The sequence below is a fragment of the Canis lupus genome, chromosome 20 (assembly GCF_003254725.2).
Source record: "Canis lupus dingo isolate Sandy chromosome 20, ASM325472v2, whole genome shotgun sequence".
In the NCBI taxonomy this organism is placed as follows: Eukaryota; Metazoa; Chordata; class Mammalia; order Carnivora; family Canidae; genus Canis; species Canis lupus.
Window position 1 is genome coordinate 7859535 of NC_064262.1, and position 19460 is coordinate 7878994.

The 19460-nt window shown below is 47.7% G+C and overlaps 1 protein-coding gene and 1 long non-coding RNA gene across 12 annotated transcripts in view; one reads left to right on the plus strand and one right to left on the minus strand.

The window, feature by feature from the left end:
• The window catches only part of LOC112661826 (uncharacterized), a 44387-nt gene extending 40797 nt beyond the window's left edge, over positions 1–3590 (minus strand). The window contains exon 1 of the long non-coding RNA XR_003138025.3: positions 3262–3590. This is a non-coding gene — a long non-coding RNA (uncharacterized LOC112661826). The remainder of the gene's footprint in view (positions 1–3261) is intronic.
• Positions 2789–19460, plus strand: part of ATP2B2 (ATPase plasma membrane Ca2+ transporting 2) — a 371080-nt gene continuing 354408 nt past the window's right edge. For 10 of the 11 annotated variants that reach the window (XM_025449826.3, XM_049098562.1, XM_025449825.3 and 7 more), the window contains exon 1: positions 2790–2896. The gene's annotated coding sequence lies outside the window, so the exon portion shown is untranslated. Of the gene's footprint in view, positions 2897–19460 lie in introns of all 11 variants that reach the window. The other variant, XM_049098570.1, reaches the window with a different exon arrangement.

Sequence of the window (19460 nt, forward strand, 5' to 3'; positions counted from 1 at the left end):
CTGTGCCTTACCTGACCCCTCCCATCATGTCTGTGGCAGGGAGGTGCACCTTCCACTCGATTGCTGTGACCCTTTGTACCGCTGAGGTGGACATGAGCACATTCAGCCAGAGAGAAGAGAGGGGGGAGTGTGTGTCTGTGTGTAAATAGATAACATTGATCTACTTCCTGTTAACCCAGAGGTCATAAACTGCCAGCCCTCTGGCCAAAAACCTATCACAACTATATTGTATTCAGTCCTTTCAGAGTTTTAAATTTTTAAAAATTAGTTGCTGACATTTAAAGATCAAGAGTGTTCACATAAAAATCCAGATGTCCAGCTTCTCTTGAAAAAACAGAATACTGGCAGTCTGGGTATCATATCCCTCCTTGGCCAGAGTCAAGTGGAGCTGAGCAGTGCTTTGCCCATGTAAATAGGCAGATGCCACAGTCTGCACCACTCCTTACCATTTCCCCAAACAGAGCCATTGTAAGCAATTTGTCACTTCAAGTACATTGTTCCTTTTTCTTATTGGTAAATTCCAGAAGAGAGAGCCATACCTCAGAACCAGCACACCTCAATCAGTATTGCCTGGTCCTTATAGGCATTTGAGTCTACAATCCTCTCTGTCCTTCTAATCCCTACCAGATCATCCTTGGTAATCCCAGAGCCTAGTCACACAATAGGTGCTCAAGAATAACTGTAGCTACCATTTGTTGAGTGCTGAAACTGAAGGAGTGTGGAATTCATAACTCTTTTAGCAGATGGACCAACAAGCTCAGAGAGGTTGAGGACAAGCCCAAGGTCACACAGCTGATGAGTTTTGTCACTAGGACATTAGTGGTGTCAGTCACTTTTGCACTGAGTTGCCTCACGTTTTATGGCTTTTCACACCCTTTCCTTTTGACTTTTCAAGTTGTCTGGTGGTTTCTGAAGGTTTCATAAAAGAGATGGCAACTAATGCCAAGCTTTGACACCATAACGGGGCAGAGACTAAGAAAGGCAAAGGGCATTTTCATGGAAGAAAACAGAAGAGAGACATAGACATGGTAGTGTTAAGTGTGTGTCAAGGAGGGACATTGTGAACTAAGGTGGGAAAAGGACAGAGCATAAAAGGCCTTAAATGGTAGGCTGAGGCTATGGGACTTCTGAGGGCACTGGGGAGCTCTGAAAGGTTCTAGAACAGGAGCAGACATGATCCATGTCAGGTTCCATGAAGGCTAGTGAGGCAGCAGGATGGAGGTAGAGAGGATGCCAGCTGTGAGAATCCAGAAGAGAGGTGCTAGGGGCTTGAAGGAGGACCCTTCAACAGAGGCCAGAGAGCAATTTACAGGGAGACTGCAGAGGACCCAAGGTGAGGACTTGGTGATGGGGATGCGTGGAGCTGACCATCTGGAGGCACAGCAGTGTCACTAACTGGGACAGGGAAGATGGGAGGAGATATGGCTTGGGGTACATCTATGGGGAGATGCCCTCTAGGCACTCTAGGGACAGGACAGGGCTGCGGCAGGAGATACAGACGCTGCCTGCCAAGCCAAGTGAGAGCAGTGAGAATGGAGTGCTCTGAGCCAAGAGCCTGGAGATACCTCCTCTTACACCTGTCAGATTTCCTTCTGGTCACCAGCCTCCAAGTTCCCCTCTCTTCCCTCTGTGTCTAAGCCCCCAAGACTGAATATCCTCTGCCCATCCTAGGGTTGCAGGCACAGACCATGGTGAGTTTTGGCTCTATGAATGATGGCAATGTCCCAGCCATTCCCTGAAAGCAGGTGCTGCAGACATCCAGAGCCCAGGGTCTTCCCAACCTTACCTCTTCATTCACCAAGCAGAGGCCTGGGGAAGGGGAGTCACCACAGTCAGGCCCTCCCTGCCCCCTACCCCCATGGGAGCCCATCTTCTCTCTTCCTGTGAGCAGTGCATTTGGCTTTTTATAAAGCCAATAAATAAATAAGCAAGCAGGCATGATTAATTGATGGCATGGAGCAGACCAAGGCGCTGGAGTCAGGTGGCCAAGCTTCCTGGTGGAGCTAGGCTTTTCAGCGACCTGGGGCCTGAGCCAAGGAGGGGAAGCCTGCTCTGAGGAGGCTTTCTGTGTGTGCCTGAGGTTTTTGCCTCTCTCCTCAGGCAGGACCTCTTCCTGGTCTCCTCCAGGCCTTAGGCCAGACAGGCTGGAGGCTAGGGCCCAACAGGTGCCCCTGCCCTAAGGGAGACCTTTCTGGGGCGGGGGTGGGGGAGTGGAGGGGTGGGTGGGGATGTCTGAGTCCCCTCCAGCCAGCCCCCTCCCCGAAAGCTAGGTCTCCCCAAATGCCCGATCCATACCTCAATTCATCCCAAACTGTGACCCCAACCACAGGTTTCAGTTGCGCAGGGGAGGCTTGGCACACCCAGACCCCCCGGGGAAAGGGTGGGAGGGGTCCCTCCAAGGGCCAAGCTAAGGGTGGGGATGGGCAGAGTAAGGGGCTGCTTGCAGGTAGAGGTACCTGCAGGCAGCACCCACCGGAGAGGCTGCAGACCCCTCCCCCGGCCAAGGCCGACCCGCACGCGCGCGAGCAGGCGGGTGCGGGCGGGTGCGGGCGGGTGCGGGCGGGACGGCGCGCTCGGCGCTCCGGGTCCCGCGGGGCGCTTCCCGTGCGGAGTTTGGGGAGGGCCGCGGGGGGGAGCGCGCGGGGGAGGAGGGAGCGGGGAGGGGAGGGAGGGAGGGAGGGAGGCGGGCAGAGCGCAGTGCAGCGGTGGCAGAGGCGGCGGCGGAGGGAGGGAGCGGGCGGGAGGCGGCGGGGCCGCGGGGCGAGGCGAGGCGAGCGCGGGGCAGCCGCGGCAGAGGAGCCGCAGCCGCAGCGGGGCCGGGCCGGGCCGGGCGCGCACCAGTGGCGGCGGCGGCGGCGGCGGCAGCGGCAGCATCTCGCTCGCGGAGCCGGCGCAGGTGAGGCAGGGGCGGCCGGGCCGGGGCTCTGGGCCTCCTCCCCTCTCCTTCGGTCTCTAGCTCCCTCCCAGCCGGCTTCCTTCCCGTCGGCGCGCGACCCCAGGAACCCCCGGCGGGCCAGAGTCCGAGCGTGAGCCGGAGCGCGTCCCGGGTCCCCGCGCTCCGCGGAGGCAGGCGCCGTGTCAGCAGTGACCTTGAGCGGGCACCGAGCGGCGGGCGGGGCGGGCCGGGGTGGGCGCCTGCGGACCCGGCGCCTGCGGGCGCTGGGAGGGGGCGCACCGCGCGCCTGCCGCGCGCAAACTTTCCGGGCTCAGGACAGCCCCGGAGCTGGGGGCGTCCAGAGCGCTAGAACCTCCCCCCATTACCTCCTTCTCAGCTGGCTCTGACTTCTCCGCTTGGCGTCCCCCGCCCCCAGGATTGGGGGCCCCCTTTCTCCGGGCCCAGGTTCCTGCAGGCTGGGGAAATGACCAGAGCTATGGACGTTGACCCCGGGCTGGGGGCTTCTACCCTCCGCAAAGGCGTTTTCTGTCCAAGCTTCTAAGAGCCCAAGTGCAGGAGGACCCTCCACCAGGTGCTCTCTGCAGCTCTCTCCTCGCATTTTCCTGGCTTCCCTCCCCCTTCCTACAGCCCTTCTCCAAGCAGACGCCTACAGTACCCCACCTGGTGACACGGGAGCTCTGAAGCCCCACGCTCAGTTGGGTTCTCAGATCCGCAGCCTGATTATTCAGCCCAGCTGCAGGGGCTCCTTCAGAGGATGAGTGGAGGTTCCCCCCCCAGCACCCCCCCCCCGCCGTCCCCCCCCCCCCCCCCGTGGTGGATCAGTATGTTCTTGGACGCCTGGAGTCACCCAGGCTCTGGTCACCCTGAAGCCCTGTGGTCTCAGGAGGAGGAGACGTCCTGGAAATCTAGTATATCCTAGCCTCCTAGAACGTTAGTCTTGGAAAAGGGAAGTGAGGCTCAGAGAGGTTGAGCCAGGCCCAAGGTCACACAGCCAGACCAGGAGGAATAAGAACTGAGCTTTCTTATATTGGGTTGAGGAGGGATGGAGAAGACTCCTGTTTGGTTTCTACCCCTGCCCTCAAGGGGATTTGAGCTCTGGGACAGTGTCTTACTGGCTGTGTGACCTCTGGCAAGTCATTTCCCCGCTCTTGACTCACTTCCCGTGTGTAAAATGGGAGTAGCTACTTCATAGGGCTGTTCTGGTGGCTGAGTTAATGTTCTTGAAGTTCTTATCATCATGTCTGGTGCATGATCTGTATCCAAATATTTTTGGCTACCAACATGTGAAATTTCCTTTCTGAGCCTGGAAGAGCAGAAATAATTCCCATTCTCTTCTTTCTGCTTCTGGCACTTATATTTAGGTGACTTCTCCCCTGCAGCTCTGTCAGCTGCTGGTAGGCAGCACCTGCTGGAACCCTGAGCACCTGTACTTTATATGCAATGTTTGGTGGAGGCAAGTGTCTCAGCACCCTCGACAGCCCACTAGACCCACCAGTCAGGCTAACCCAGGTTGTGGTTTCCTGCTGCTTGCATAGGGGAAATCAATCCCTAGTTTCTAGTTGGGAAATGAAAACGGGAACCTGCTGCAGCCCCAGGAAGAGACACCCCCAACCCCTGCTCCCTGCACAGTCTCACAGGAAGACTATCATCCTTATCTCCTCCATCTGACCCAATCTTCTCCATACCTCTACAAGATGTCATTCTCCCCCCACCCCCACCCCACCACACCGATGTGCAAAAAGAGGAGATGGGAGGGAGTACTTTCATTCATTCATTCACTCACCAAGCCTTGATTCCTGCCTTCTTTGGGTCAAGAGGTGCTGGGGAATGCAGACAAATCTGCTATATCTAGCAGTTATGAAGCTCCTACCAGGTGCGCCAGGCACTTGCTAGGCATGGGAGATACATTCTTTCACTTAATAAATTTTATTAAGTATTTAATATGTACTAAGCACTGTCTGTGTGGCAGGGACTCACTGGTAAATAAAACAGACCTGCTGCTAGCTGTTAAAGGTAGCCATATAAATTGTCATCTAAACTGAAACACTTTTGAAAAGGGGAGAGGGCATTATTAATAATAACTCCAGGACCACAGGCATAAATCAGGACTGTCCAACCACACTGGGATGTGTGGCCATTCTGTGACCTCATGTTTATATACCGGTGTTCAGGGAGAACTGTTAATATTTTTTTGAGCTTGCTTTTTGCCAGGCTCTGTGCTGAGCACTTTCAGGTTATCATCTGATTGAATCCTCACAGTGCTGTGAAGCTGGTGTTACCATCTGCATGCAGCTGGTGAGCATGGGAGCTGGGACCTCTCCTGCTGCTTAGCTGCTGGGCTGCCCTGCCTTCTCAGAGACAGACGAGACCCAGGGCCCAAGGGCACACTGTCTCCCTCCAAAAGAGGTGCACAGACAACTGTTAGGCAGGAGCCCCAGTGCTGTAATAGATGTGCCGTGGGGGCAGAAGACGGAGGCACAGATTCTTGCCTGGAAACATCAGAGGCAGCTTCCCAGAGGAGAGGACCTTTGAGCTGGACCTTGAAACATGAGTTAGAATTTTGGCAGACTGTGCGGACTGGGGGGAGGGCAGTCTGGGCCCAGGTTGCTAGTGCTTGGAGATGTGGGGTGTGTGCACTGTTTGGGGGGTAACACCCCAAAATAGGTCTGGATCAAATTGTGGCTGGACAATAGTTAGGTCTGAAATGCCGCGGCAGCCAGTGAAGACTAAGTCCAGGAGTGTTGTACTATGGCATGTGATGAGCTCTGCATCTTAGTAGGTTGCTCTGAAGATGTGACTATCCTGGAGGCAGGGAGCAGAGAGAATTTGCTAGACTGGATTTCCCTTTTTCTATAACCCGATCTATACTATATAGATTGCCTGCAAGGTCAGGGAAATCATTTTGTTATATAGAATCACCGCAGAAGAAATTTGCCAGCATCTGTAGCATTAAAAAGTTTTCTGCAAGTGAAGTGATTGTCAACAAGAGAAATATTAACCTACTTAAAAGAGACGGTTTTTAGTAGCATCGCTTGCAAAAAAAGAATATGCTTATTACAAGGTATAAGTGAAATCTCTTCTATTTGTTAAACCACATCCAAAAAGCTTCAATTTCCTCCACTCTTCTTTCTTTTCCATGTCGCCTCTGTTACCATATAAACCGGAGAGTAATAAAGCAGTATTTCTTTAGTAATGTCTTATTTCTTAGACTTTCATTAATTCATACTGGCCTCTTTTCCTCCCTTCACAATGAAGTGGGATTATTAAAACTTTATGGTATCTAGAAATTTGAATCCATTAGTAGAGAACAAAAAATGGGGGGTCAGTATTGGGGTTCTGGATTGGAAAATCAGGCTGAAGAGATTTGAGAAGCAGAAGGGACCTTGATGGAAGGTTGAGAGTAAGGTACAAGACCAGTTTCATGGGTGCCTGACCTATGCAGTCACACCGAGTCCTGTGTTGAGAAGGGCCCCACACTTGATTTAATGCTCTGTGGTCACTGTATTGAAATTCTTAATAATTTTTGAACAAGGGACCCCACATTTTTATTTTGCACTAAGTCCCACAGATTATGTAGCCAAACCTGGGGGAGAGAGAGAGAGAGAGAGAGAGAGAGATGGGAGTAAGAAGGCATAGGGGAAAAGATATGTATATCTGCCATATGCTATATGAGAGAGACCGTTTTTTCATATTTAACCTTGAAACTTCATGAGGTAGATGATATCATCCTTATTTTTAAATATAGGTTTATTATGATTTAGGTACAGTGAGGCCTATCAGAAGAAACAGCCATTGAAAAGACAGCTTGTTATAGTTCCCAAGAGGAGGGGCCACACCACGCCACAAGGGAAGCACCAGGTTTGGTCAGCAGGCAAAGGAAGGCAAGAAGAAAACATAGGAGACTTTATTGTGGTTTCCATGGGGTGGAATAGGCAAGGCAGGGTAAACAGGTTTAGGCTTGGCTCTAGGGCATAGAGCTCTCCCTAGTTGTCTGGTAGCTGGCCCTGGGATGCTGAGGGCAGAGAAATAGTCCCCCAGAGTGCCAGAGCTCCATAAAGAGGATGGTGGGGAGGAGTATGGGAGGCTGCCCATGCTTTTCCTGCTCCTTCCTGCCTTTCCTCACCCTAGCAGGTCATAGAAGAACTTTAAAGCTAGGATATCCCTTGAGAAGTAGCTGGGCCAACTCCTTGATTTTATAGAAAAAGTGAAAAGATAGGCTCAGAGAGGGAAAGTGACTTCTTCAAGGTCACACAGCATTTTAAGGGGACTGAACTAGACCTAGAATTCATGTCCCCTGCTACTCAGACCACTGCTTAGTTATTGTTTTTTTCCTCTAGAGTTCTATATAAGCCAGATCCACCAGACTGTGAACACATTAAAGACTGAGTTCCTGTCTCTCTCTTTTTTTTAAGATTTTATTTATTTATTCATGAGAGACACACACACACACACACAGAGAGAGAGAGAGAGAGAGGCAGAGACACATGCAGAGGGAGAAGCAGTCTCCATGCAGGAAGCCTGATGTGGGACTTGATCCCGGTTCTCCAGGATCAGACCCTGGGCTGAAGGCAGTGCTAAACCGCTGAGCCACCCAGGCTGCCCTGCTGTCTCTTTTAATATCCTATTTCCGATATGTCTAGAACATAGTAGATGCTCTATACATGATTGTATCAGTTTCCTAGGATTGCTATAACAAATCACCACAAACTAGGATGCTTAAAACAAGCAGACATTTAGTCTCCCTCAGGTCTGGAGGCTAGTAGTCCAAAATCAAGGTATCAGCAGGGCCACACTCCATCTAAAATTGCAGGGAAGAATCCTCCCTCATGTCTTCCTAGCTTTGTTGTTCCTTAGCTTGTAGCTACATCATTCCAATCTCTGCTTCTGTCTTTACACAGCTGCCTTCCCTCTGTCTGTCTCTATTTCCAAATATTTCTCCCCTTATAAGGACACCAGTCATTTTGGAATAGGGCCCACCCTAATTGAGTATGACCTCATCTACAGTTGATTACATCTGCAGAGACCCTATTTCTAAATAAGGTCTCAATCGCAGGTACTGGGGGTTAGGACCCAACATGTCTCTTGGGAGGACATAATTCAATGCATAGCAACAATGAACCAAGGAGTGAGTGAACGTTCATGATTTTGGGCAAGAATGCCCTCCCCTTTCCCCCAAAGTTCACACCAGTACTGAGGAATCAAAAAGAGAAAACAACAGCTGGTCAGTCCACATTTAGAGAGAAAATAGTCCAAGTGTACACAAGAGCATCTACCATGTGAGCCAGCCTGCTGAGCTTATAGTCCTGGTGCCATCACTTTGTCATTGCGTCTGTACGATCTTGGGTGAGTGGCTTCAACAACCTCTATTTCGTCATATGCAATACAAGATACTAAGAGTCCTACCTCATGAGTACTTTTGTGAAAAATGACGAGAATTAAGATCAGCAAAGTTCTTGGAACAGTGCCTGGCATGCAGTAGGCACTTTGTTCATGGCAGCGATCACTGCCATGATCGTCTAGTCATTTATAAAGCACTTTTCACCTCTCTGTCTCTTCATTTCATTCACAGAAAACCTATAATATGGCTCAATAAATATCAGCTTCCTTTCCCCATAAGGTGGCTACTCATTGGTGAAGCCACATCTCAAATTAACCCCCCTGTTTCTAGTTCTGCCTCTCCCCCATGCTTCTACTTCCAAGCTGGCCTCACCGCATGGTGCCCGCTGCGTAGCAGGAAACCTGCTGGCATGAAGATGTTGCTAATGGATCCTTTCTGCTTTCATGGGGCCAGGATGTTGGAGAGCAGAGATCTGTTATGCCCTGGTAGGGGATAGCATGAGGGGGAGAGGGCCAGTGCCCAAAGTGTCTGTTGCCCAACTGCCACTACATTCCTTGGACCCATAGTACATGGTTAATAAGTGTGTCTTGGATGAATGGATTTCTTACACAACACAACTAGTCACCAGCACCACAACTACCACCCCCACCCCCACCTGACAGCAACAACAAAAGCCTGGTGAGGGCACTTTGCCCAAACAGTGATTGCAGTCCACCCAAACTCACAGGTGGGCTGTCAGTATGTGAGCAACTTAAAAAATATGCTTCTGATGCTGTTTGAAGAAATGAACTGTTGAGGTGAACATCGAGTAGTCATAACGTAGTGCTGGGTGGGTTGTGAGGGGTGGAGGCATAAAGAGGGTCCAACATGTAGGTGGGATATAAGAGGTACAATGTGCAATGAACTGGGATTGGACAGAGATGCCATGTTGAATGGAATCTCCCAAACATTGCCATCAGGAGTAGATAAGAACATGAGGCCAGGAAAGTTCTCAGCAAATCCGTGCAAAGGGCAACCGACTGAATTCTGAAATAACTGAATGTTTTTATTGGCACAGGTTCATAGTTGACTGTTTGTTCAGTAATGTAATGATGATTAAGAGTGCCTAGGAAAAAATTCTGGACAGACCTCTTACTAGCTATGTGACTTTGAGCAAGTGACTTAATTTCTCTGTGCCTCAGTTCCCCCAGCAGTAAAAGAAAGAAGATAAAAGTAGTGCATAGGATTGTTTTAAGAATTAAGATTTGTAAGAGCACCCGAGTGGCTCAGTGTTGGGCATCTGCTTTTGGCTCAGGTCATGACCCTAGGTGCCTGGGATTGAGTCCTGCATCAGACTCCCTGTAGGGAGCCTGCTTCTCCTTCTGCCTATGTCACTGCCTCTCTCTGTGTGTCTCTCATGAATAAATAAATAAAATCTTTTTTACAAAATTTAAAAAAGAATTAAGATTTGTAGAATGTTTAGCAAAGAACCTGGATCCTAAATGTCTCCCTCCTTTGCCCTCTTCATCCCCCCACTCTTTCTCTGCTCCCTCTTCTTTTTAATGTAGTTATTTTGTTAGTCATTGGTGATAAATATTTCCAGCTCCTGACTCTCTAGGCACATAAACTTCCTTGCCTGTTTTGGTAATTAGCTATAGCTGTGTGTCTTGCTTTGGCCAGTGAATTTTGAGAAGTGACGAGTCATTTCTGGGTGGAAGCTATCATAACCAGCACACTTGGCCACTTTCCCCTTTTCCTCTCTTGACAATTGAGGCAGCATAGAAATGCAGCCTCCCTTAACCCAATTTCTGAGCAAGAATGATATAGAGCCCCAAGCCAACCCATAATTGGCATTGTAGCATCAGTGAGAAGACCTTGCTTTTAGCATTGGTGCTTTGGGCTTATTTGTTACTGAGCATAACTTGGCCTATTCTGACTAATGCAGGTAGGAAATGAGTTGAAATAATCACTGTTTGTTTAGAGGGATTTTTGAGTCTTTTAATTCCTTCAAATGTGATGCCAAATTTTTAGTGTTTGAAGGTGTTACAAATATAAAACAGGTGATAACCATGCCCTATGAGGTGATGACCAATCTCTTTAACATGGCATCTATGGGCCTTTCCAATTTCACTTTGGCCTTATTTGTCCCCCCATGTACCCCTTGTTCTTCCTGATAAGTTCACAGCATCCTTGCAATGTGCCATGTGCTTGCATATCTCCAGGTCTTTACCCGTGCTCTGCCTAGAAGGAGGCATCCCCCAGGAAATCATGTCACTTGATGAGTGGTTGGAGTGGAGTATGACAAGTGCATGGGAGGAGAGGGAAGCATTGAGCTCTTCTATGAGGCACAGAAGGCAGTATTAGGACTAAGATTGAGATTCTTGTTCAGTGTGAGAGAACTCTCTAGTGATTAGAGCTTAGCCTGGCATAAGTAGGCTAAGTAGTAGCCTTAGTAAGCTCACCACACCAGAAAATGTCCAAGCAAAGGTGCCACGGAGAGGGTTCCAGGTTAACAGAATTAGTGGAAACTCTCCAATCCTGTCATACATGACTTTATGTGATAATACCCAAAGAAGGTGGATCTTAGTTTCAATTCTCTATTTTTTCCTTTCAAAATAAAAAGAAATAGCTTTTAGCCATGGATTATAGACATGTTACATAATGATTATAGAAAATGCAAGTGATATTGAAAAGCATAAGGAAAGAAAAACATAAATAGAATTCCATTTAAAAGAGCTAGTCTCCACTAACATTTTGTCAAATGTATTTCCAGACATTTCCCATGATTGATAAATAAATAAATGGTTTTTTATACCTATCTTTCACTCAATAATAGAATATGGACATCTTAAATATCAATAAATATAACTCTCCTTCATCTTTTATAAGTGACTCTGTCCTAATTTATTTAATGGATCTCTTCCTGATGGGCACTCAGGCTGTGTCCAGAATTTTGCTATTATAGGCAACACTATGATGAATATTCTGGTGTGTGGACCCTTGGGCCTGCATCCAGGCATCTCCTGAGGATGAATTCCTAAATGGAGTCACTGAATTAGGTGCAACTGTTTGGAATGAAAAAAGAGAACTGTGATATGGAGAAATAGAGAAAACATTTTTAACTTAAGGGTAGCCTGCAAAAGGTCGAAGGAAGAGGTGAAAGGGAGATTGTAGCCAGGCTGGAAATTTAGAGGGAGTGGACAACTTTCCATGAGCCATCCCCCAGGCAAAGGTCAAATGCAGATGACAGCTATGATTTAGGTAGGGCCAGGCAATTACAAGCACTTTCATGTGCACAGTCCCATTCAAGCCTCACCATCACTTTGTGAGGAAGGTCTCTGTCCCATTTTACAGAGGAGCAAAGTGAGGCCTGGAGAGGATGTGGCAAAAGTAGCTGTTGTCTTCATTTATAGTATGTGGGCTCCAGACCTTTCCTTTGCATACATCCTGGGCTAGCTCCTGCTTCCAGACTTTGCAGATGCCAACTTGTCTGACTGGCCAACTCTTTATCATTCTTGAAAAGGAAGACTGGTCAAATGTGACTTCTTTGTGAAACTTTTCCTCAGGGCGCCCCACCCACCCCACCCCAGAACATTAACTATTGTGTATTAACTGCTGAACCAGGGAGTTGGCTTTTGGTTTCAATGAATTGGATTCCTTGACTCAACTGGCAAATAGTAAGACCCTTTCTTATCTCACATAATCAAAAGCTCTGCAGATGGGTAATTCAAGGGCTCATCCATGCCAAAGAAGCCTATGGTCTGTCTTTCTCATCATCTACCAGGAAGAGCTCCCATGTCTGGAGCATTCCCTGAAGATGTCACAGTGCCTGGGAGACAAAAGACAGAGGGCATCTCTGTGCTTCTTTTATCAGGTAGGAATTCTTTCCTGGAAGTCCCCTGCTGATTTCCTCTTATGTCTCCTTGTCTGGAATTGGCTCACATGACCATGCCTAAACTAGTCACAGCCAAGGGAATGGGACCAAAAGCTTAAAAGGGCCAGAACTTAGCTCTGAAGCTGTCAGTTGGGGGGGTAGTCAGGGCTCTGTCAGCTAGGAAGGAGGAGGGAATATCCACTGGGGAGACAGCCCACAGAGTCTGCCCAACTGTGTGCTCATTCTCCTGGTTCCTCACTAGGCTGGAAGCTGTGAGAGGACAGGGGATTGAGGTTTATCCCTTCCTGGGACCTTTGCAGGCTAGCACAGGGCTTAGAACATGTTAGATATTGAAGAAGATATTGGTTGAATGAATGAATGAATGAATGGGTGAAATAAATCAGTAGATGTTTCTGAAGACTCCATCAAACCCAAGATTTTAGGATTCTCTGTGCACCAGCAATGCCAATGCTTTGTCAATTTGGTGGTTTGGTATTTTGGAGAATAGCTTTGTCCTCAAACATATTATAGTGTAGTTGTGGAGAAGACACGTGAACCCGGAAAAGATATGGAATTAGGGCCTCGACTCTGGCACAGAGTGGACATACCATGGGAGGTGAATGCCTCCATAGGTGCCTAGAGAAGTAGGATGAGGCCCATTAGGGACCAGGTACCATGAAAGACAGAGGTGGGTAGTGGAGAAAGACACTTGGGTACTCAAAGAGTGGATGTGAATATGGTGGATTTAAGGCAGTGAAGGCATAAACTTCAATACGCATCTTCCTTCAATTAAGGAATCTTCCTTCAATGAAGGGGACTCATTCTTGAGGACCTACTGCGTGCGGGTCATCATACTTGGATTTGTTTTGTCATATCTTTCCTGTGCCTCTGTGAGGTGGTTCATTGTCTCTCCATTTTGTAGGTGGGGCAGCTAAGTCTCAGAGGATGAGGTTGCTTGCCCAACATGGCAGAACCAGAAGTGGTGGACTTTATCTGAGAAAGCAAATCTGTTCTGAAAAGCTGGCTCCTTATGCAAAAAGGCCATGATGGTCAAAGAGGGCCCACTGACGACCAGCAGGCAGTGGAGAGAATGGGAATGGGAGTCTGGAAACTGACAGGAGGGCCTAGAAAAGGCTTGGTGCAGTGAAAATACAGGCCAGAATCCCAATAGAAGAGGTGCTTATTACAGGCTTTGGGGTAGGCTTGAGGAGCTGCAGCCTTTGGCATCAAATCTGACTTCAAATCTTTGATCTGTCAGTTAACAGCTATGACCTTGGGCAAGACACCTCACTTCTCTATACTTCAGCTTGTCCATCTATAAAATGATGATAATTAAATGTGTGCCCAGTACCTAGCATATAATAAGAATTGAATAAATGGAGCTATTATAATTATCAGTATTGTTTGGAACTTGGTGGATAACTAATCAGAGCTAGAGGTGACTCCCTTGGTGTAGGGGTCTGAGTTCTAGTTCTGTCTTGGTTACTACCTCCACATTTGTCCTTGACTTTATCCCTCCCATCATCCTGTCTCTCCAGGGTTCATCGTAAACCAGGGAGATTGGGCCAGTTGATTTCTAGCATCCTGCTTCGTTCTAAACTCTGCACTTGTGTGAAGTGCAAGGGGGAGGCTGCGATGACAAATGGGATCAGAAAGGAGTGAGGGGATGTCTGGGGCTGACTTTGTATTGGGGAAGCAAAGGAAGGGAAGGGCAGAAGATAGAAGGAAGAGCAAGGAGGAGCCAGAGGCCCGGCAGACGGCAAGAGCTAGGCAAGTGTGTAAACCCTTGGCTGGGCAGTTTCGAGGCGGGCACATGGGTGAACAGTTAAAACCAAATAAGGCAGAAGTACATTGAGAAGAGCTGCACCTGACACCTGCCCTCCTTGTGGGAGAATCAGAGGGAGAGGAATCAATCACGGCTCTTCCTGATGCTTAATACCTGGGGGGCAGGGCTTTGAAAAGTGTGTGTTCAAAGACTAAAATTGAATTTCTCCAAAGTTTGCAGGAACACTGCAATTATGCCTGAGAACATGTCTATGAAATCCCCTTGAAATCTATATTTAGGCACAAGGTTTTATAACCAGAGTCAGAAATTGAGTGGAAGTGTGTGGGAGGCTGACCCTGGACAGTCTCCATGTTTGAGAGGAGGGGAAAGAGTATTTTTAACTGCAAACACCGCGTCTCAGAGGGTGAGGCTGGGGAGGAGGCATCTTCGCCACTTTGGGTTTCTCACCCACTGCCATGTTAAGACGGGAGCTGTCTTTGACAGAAGTTGTTAAAGTTCCTTACTCAGAGTGGGTGGCTGAGGGCCGTGGATTGAGCGGGGGAACTTGTCTGGGGCTTTTGTATATTGGAACATAGACATCTGAGACTTAATTTGCCAGAGACTCCTTCAAATCCATCTTGTGCAGTTGTCACAGAGCTTGGGGAGCTTTGTCTTACTGGAGACTTTTCTCTTGCACTGCTGTATCAGTTAGCTATTACTACATAACAAACGGTCCCAAACTTGATACCTTAAAGCAATAGATTCATCCTATGGCTGGAAAATCTGTAGGACATCAGGATGGTTCTTCTTGTCCTGGCTGGGCTTCCTCCCATATCTGTGGTCTGCCACTGGTTATATAAGTGACTCTCCTGATTCCTGGTGGGCTCTCTCCCATATTTGGCAGTCTGCTGACTCTAAGCTGGCCTAGGAATGGCTTATCCCTCCTCCATGCAGTGTCTCATCCTTTAGCAGCTCTCCTGGGCTTGTTCCAATGGCAATTTTAGGGCTATGAGAGATAGAGAGCAGAAGCACATAAGGACTCTTAAAATCAAAGCCCAGAATTGGCACAGTGTCTCTTGGCTCATTCTGTTGGCCAAACCAAGTCACGAGGTCACCCCAAATTCACGGAGTGGGGAAATATGATGGCATCTCAGGATGGTAAAGACATACTGGAAAGGGTTTTCATCCAGGCAGACTTTTAACTGGATTTAATGCCCTCAATTTACACAACCATCAGCACCAAGGTTGGCCTCCAGGGCTGTCACAGTGGGTGACCCTCCCTCCTAAAGTCTTCCTGGCACCCAGGATTCCCTCACTGTCCAAGAGTCATATCTGTGCAATCAGAAAAATGTATGCCCCCTTAAACAAGCAGAGGTCAATTTTCATTCTTGAGACTGGCAGGAAAATGTTTGATGTTCTGAATTATTAGTGAGAACATGGGGGAAATAGGTGCCACAGACAGTGCTGAGCAGAGCTCCCATGCCATGGCCCACTGAGGGAACAATCCTGCAGTATCTGTTAGAATTAGAAATGCAGGTGAGGGTTACATACACAGTGGTATGACCATCTCGTGGAATGGTACTTAGCAGTAAAAAAGAATGAACTGTTGATACATTCAACCAGCTGGATGAACCTGAAGGGGTGAAAAAGGCCAATCCCCAAAGTGTACAAACTGCATGATTCCATTTGGGTAATGTTAGTGAAATGACATAGGGACGGAGAATGGTTTATGGTTGCCAGGGGTTAGGGATGAGGAGAGGGACACCTAGCCATAAAAAGGGGAAGTAGGGAAGTAGGGACAGTTACGTATCTTGGGGAGGGTGTTTATGCAAAAGTACATGTTGTAAAATTGCAGAGAGTTACATATGCACACACGCATACATATGCCTGTATAACTGGTAAAATCTGAATAAGGTCTGTGGCAATATTGTACCAATGCCCATTTCTCAGGTTTTTTTTTTTTTCATTTCTTAGTTTTGGTATTATACTTGGTTTATGCAAGATGCTGACTTTGTGGGAGGCTGGGGGAAGGGTGCCTGGGTCTTCCCTGCACATTTCCTTGTAACCTCCTGTGAATCTATAGTCATTTCCAAATAAGAAGTTAAAAATAGATACCCAGACACCCGGGCCTGACAAATGCACACTGTTGCTATTGTCTATCGTAGAGACATGGTCTCGTGCCCTGGGAGGCTTATGCAGATGGTCACTGACATTGTTTGATATCAAAGCATTGGAAACAACCCAAATGTATTCTTTCACTTAATTATCATTTGTTGAGTGCCTACTATGTGCCAAGCACTATGCCAGGCTCTGTGGATAGAACCATGAACAAAACAGTCCCAAGTCCCTGCCCATGTGGGGTTCATATTCTAGTGATCGTCCCATAACAAGGGGGTGATTAAATAAACCACAGAGTAGCTACACTGAGGAATTCCATGGAACAGAAACCAACAAAGTAAATCCATGTCTCTGTGTACTAATATGGTTCTATCCACAGAGCATATCACTGGGAAGAAATAGCAAGAAACAGAATCAGGCATTTATTTTAAAAAAGAATGAAGAACCACAGTCAAATAAAGGAAGGGCCAAGCTCTGATATACTTTGCTGGCTATTAAGCCAGCCCAGCTCCCTGGAACATAAGGCCCGTAAGGGCAGGAAGTTGTGACCATTTTGTTTCTTGTAGTCCCCCCACCCTAGAGTAGACCTGGCCCTTGGAAGGTACTCAGGTATCTGCAGAAGGAAAAAGTGAATTGTACCCATTATGGATTGGCCAATGGCAGCATGAGGTCCTTCACAATGATGTATTGGCTTTATCCCCCAAGAGAGCTGTGAAGTGTTGATGGAATACCCTTGACCTTCAGGATACCACATATTTTCCTTTCAACTTTGTCGTCACGAGCATATTTCCCACCCCAATCCTGAGAAGCCACAATCATCAAGGCTTAGGCCTTAACCTGTCCACACTGGTTACTTATTGGTTGTGTAGTGAGTTCACTGTTTTGTGGTTTGTGTTACAGTGTGTCAGGAACACCTGCCTGCATTGTCTCATTTAATCCTCCTATCAGTCCTCTTTGGAGGGGAAATGAATGTTCATACAATTTCTGTCTGCTCTCAGGCCCCAGCCCTTCATGTAGATGTTTAGGCACTCAATGATAGATGGCTGAAAGCAGAAGAGTCTGTTGTGGGATACATAGAAATTCCCTGGAATGTGCTGAGTGTCTCAGGGGGCTAGTATGTGTTCACCTTTCTCTCTACTCCCCACTCGGCCCCTTAGGGGATCCACCATGTGTTCTGGGGTCCATGGGAAGATGCCTCCTTCTCAGATGCAGAGCTTCTGCAGCCTGCTGTGTCTCTTCATTTCAGTAACCCCCGAGTGTGGCTTAGAACAGAACACAGAACAGACCCCTGGGAACTATTCACTGAGTTGATACGAGTTGAGATTTTTCAAAGGCAAGTGCTGAATTTCTAATCACAAGTAATACTTGTACAACACTTAGCTTTTAAGATAAGGAAAAAGAGTGTGTTTATCTTTAAACCATAGGAGAGTTTCTGTGGTAGGATGACCTAACCAGCTAAGGACACTAAGACTCAAAGCAGTTCATTCATTCACTCACTCATTCATTTATTCACTTGAAGGCCTACTTTGTATTGAAGGCCTACTTTGAACCTGTGATTGGTCCTGGACATGTGGCTTTGACCCATTACCGTCCTCAGAATAAAGAAGCAGGCACACAGCATATTTAGTGTTCCCTAGGAATCTGCATCCTGGGGGTCCAGGGCACACAAGTTGCTGTGATGCCTTGCTATCCCCGTCAGAGGACCACAGACCATCCTTCCAAGTGCTGGCCAAGATGATGTAATATGAAGATGCTCTTGGGGTCATTGAGGGAATCATTTCAGATTCAGGGATTCCCCCTGGAACATGGGCATCCAGAAACTATGATCATGACCTCGACATGTCCCCTCATCCATTTCCTGCTGGGTCCTTGTGAACATTTATTACCCTGCTGCAGAAAAAGCTTGCCAGGCCAGATGACTTGTCTGTAGCCAGTGAGCCTCGGTGCCCACAAAGCAGAAATTAATGAATGACAGTTGAAGAGAGAGGCAAGGAATAGGACAGCAGCTATTTTAGGCTGCCTCCACCAAAGCAGATCCTAATGCCTGCATCTGTGTGTTAACTCTGTCCACTCTTAGAGCAGAAATCAAAATCATGTTAATTTGATTTTTGTTTGCTTTCCAACTCCAAGTTTGTATGTCTTATAAAAATCTAAATCTGCAGATTTAGGGGCACTTGGGTGGCTCAGTGGTTGAGCGTCTGCCTTTGACTTAGGTCATGATCCCGGGTTCTTGGGATCCCACACTGGGCTCCTTTCAGGGAGACTGCTTCTCCCTCTGCCTATGTCTCTGCCTCTCTGTGTGTCTCATGAATAAATAAATAAAACCTTAAAGTGTGCAGATTTTGAATTAATAAAAAGAAACTGTGAAAACTGATTCTCACTCTCTTTCTGACTTAATATGATTCATCAAAACCTTTGTAGAGCCAACCAATATAATACACTCAGGTCAGAATGCCAGGGTTCAAATCTTACCTTTTCTATTTGCTCTCACTCAACCTTTCTGGACTTCCGTTTTCTCAACTGTAACTCGGAAATCAGAGGGTAGCACTGTTGGAGAGTAAGGGAGACACTGTATTCCCAACACCTGTAACCCCATCATTGATGGCAGATCTCTTATCTATAAAGAAAGACATTACCTCTCATTCTTTGTAGGAAGACTGTGATGTTGGGGTATCAAGGTTTGGGTGTGAGGTGCTGTGTGACCCTAGGGAATTTAACATTGCTCAGTTCATGCACTTGAGACATAGAAGGATGGAAAATCTCCATCATTCTGCCCCCTCAGTGTCTAGGTCTGGGACAGAGGGATGGAAATATAATATTCATTGATTATCAAATGTTTGCTGAGCACCTCCTAAGTGCAGTCACTTGGAAATTGTAGGGAATCTCCTGGCAATTTCTGGGGCTGGCCTTTGGTGCTGGGCCCATGCATCATGGAAGGGGACCTGTTTAGTGTGGTTTTCTGAAAAGCAGCAGTTCATTTTCATGGTTAACCTGAGCACTTCCCTCTTGCTGTTTAATCATGTCAGGCCCCAGGTAGACAGGTATGGAAGACCAGGAGAAATAAATGTGAGCTAGATGCTACTTGCTCTGGCTGTTGAGGTGAAGTCTGAGGGCCCTAGAGTACTATCTTGGTGGTGGACCCAGAGAACCACAGCTGGAGGCAGCTAGGGGATCCTGGCCTTTTGGCCAGATGAAGCTGCTGGTTCAGTTCCTCCACAACTGCTCAGGAATGTGCAGCCTGGAGACCTGGGAGGGGAAAGTGGCTTAATGGGGTCGCCCTAGAATCCCACCTTATGGTATTCATGGCCTGGAATGCTGTCCTCCAAGGCATGATCCATTATGTGGTTTTTATGAGTAGTCCTATAATGTAGACATATCTCTATTCCCATTTTACAAATGAGACCCTAAGACTTAGGGTCAAATCAAAGAGCCAGCAAATAGCTTGACCAGAACTACCCCCCACCCCCCCCGCCCCAAGGCCTGTGCTACT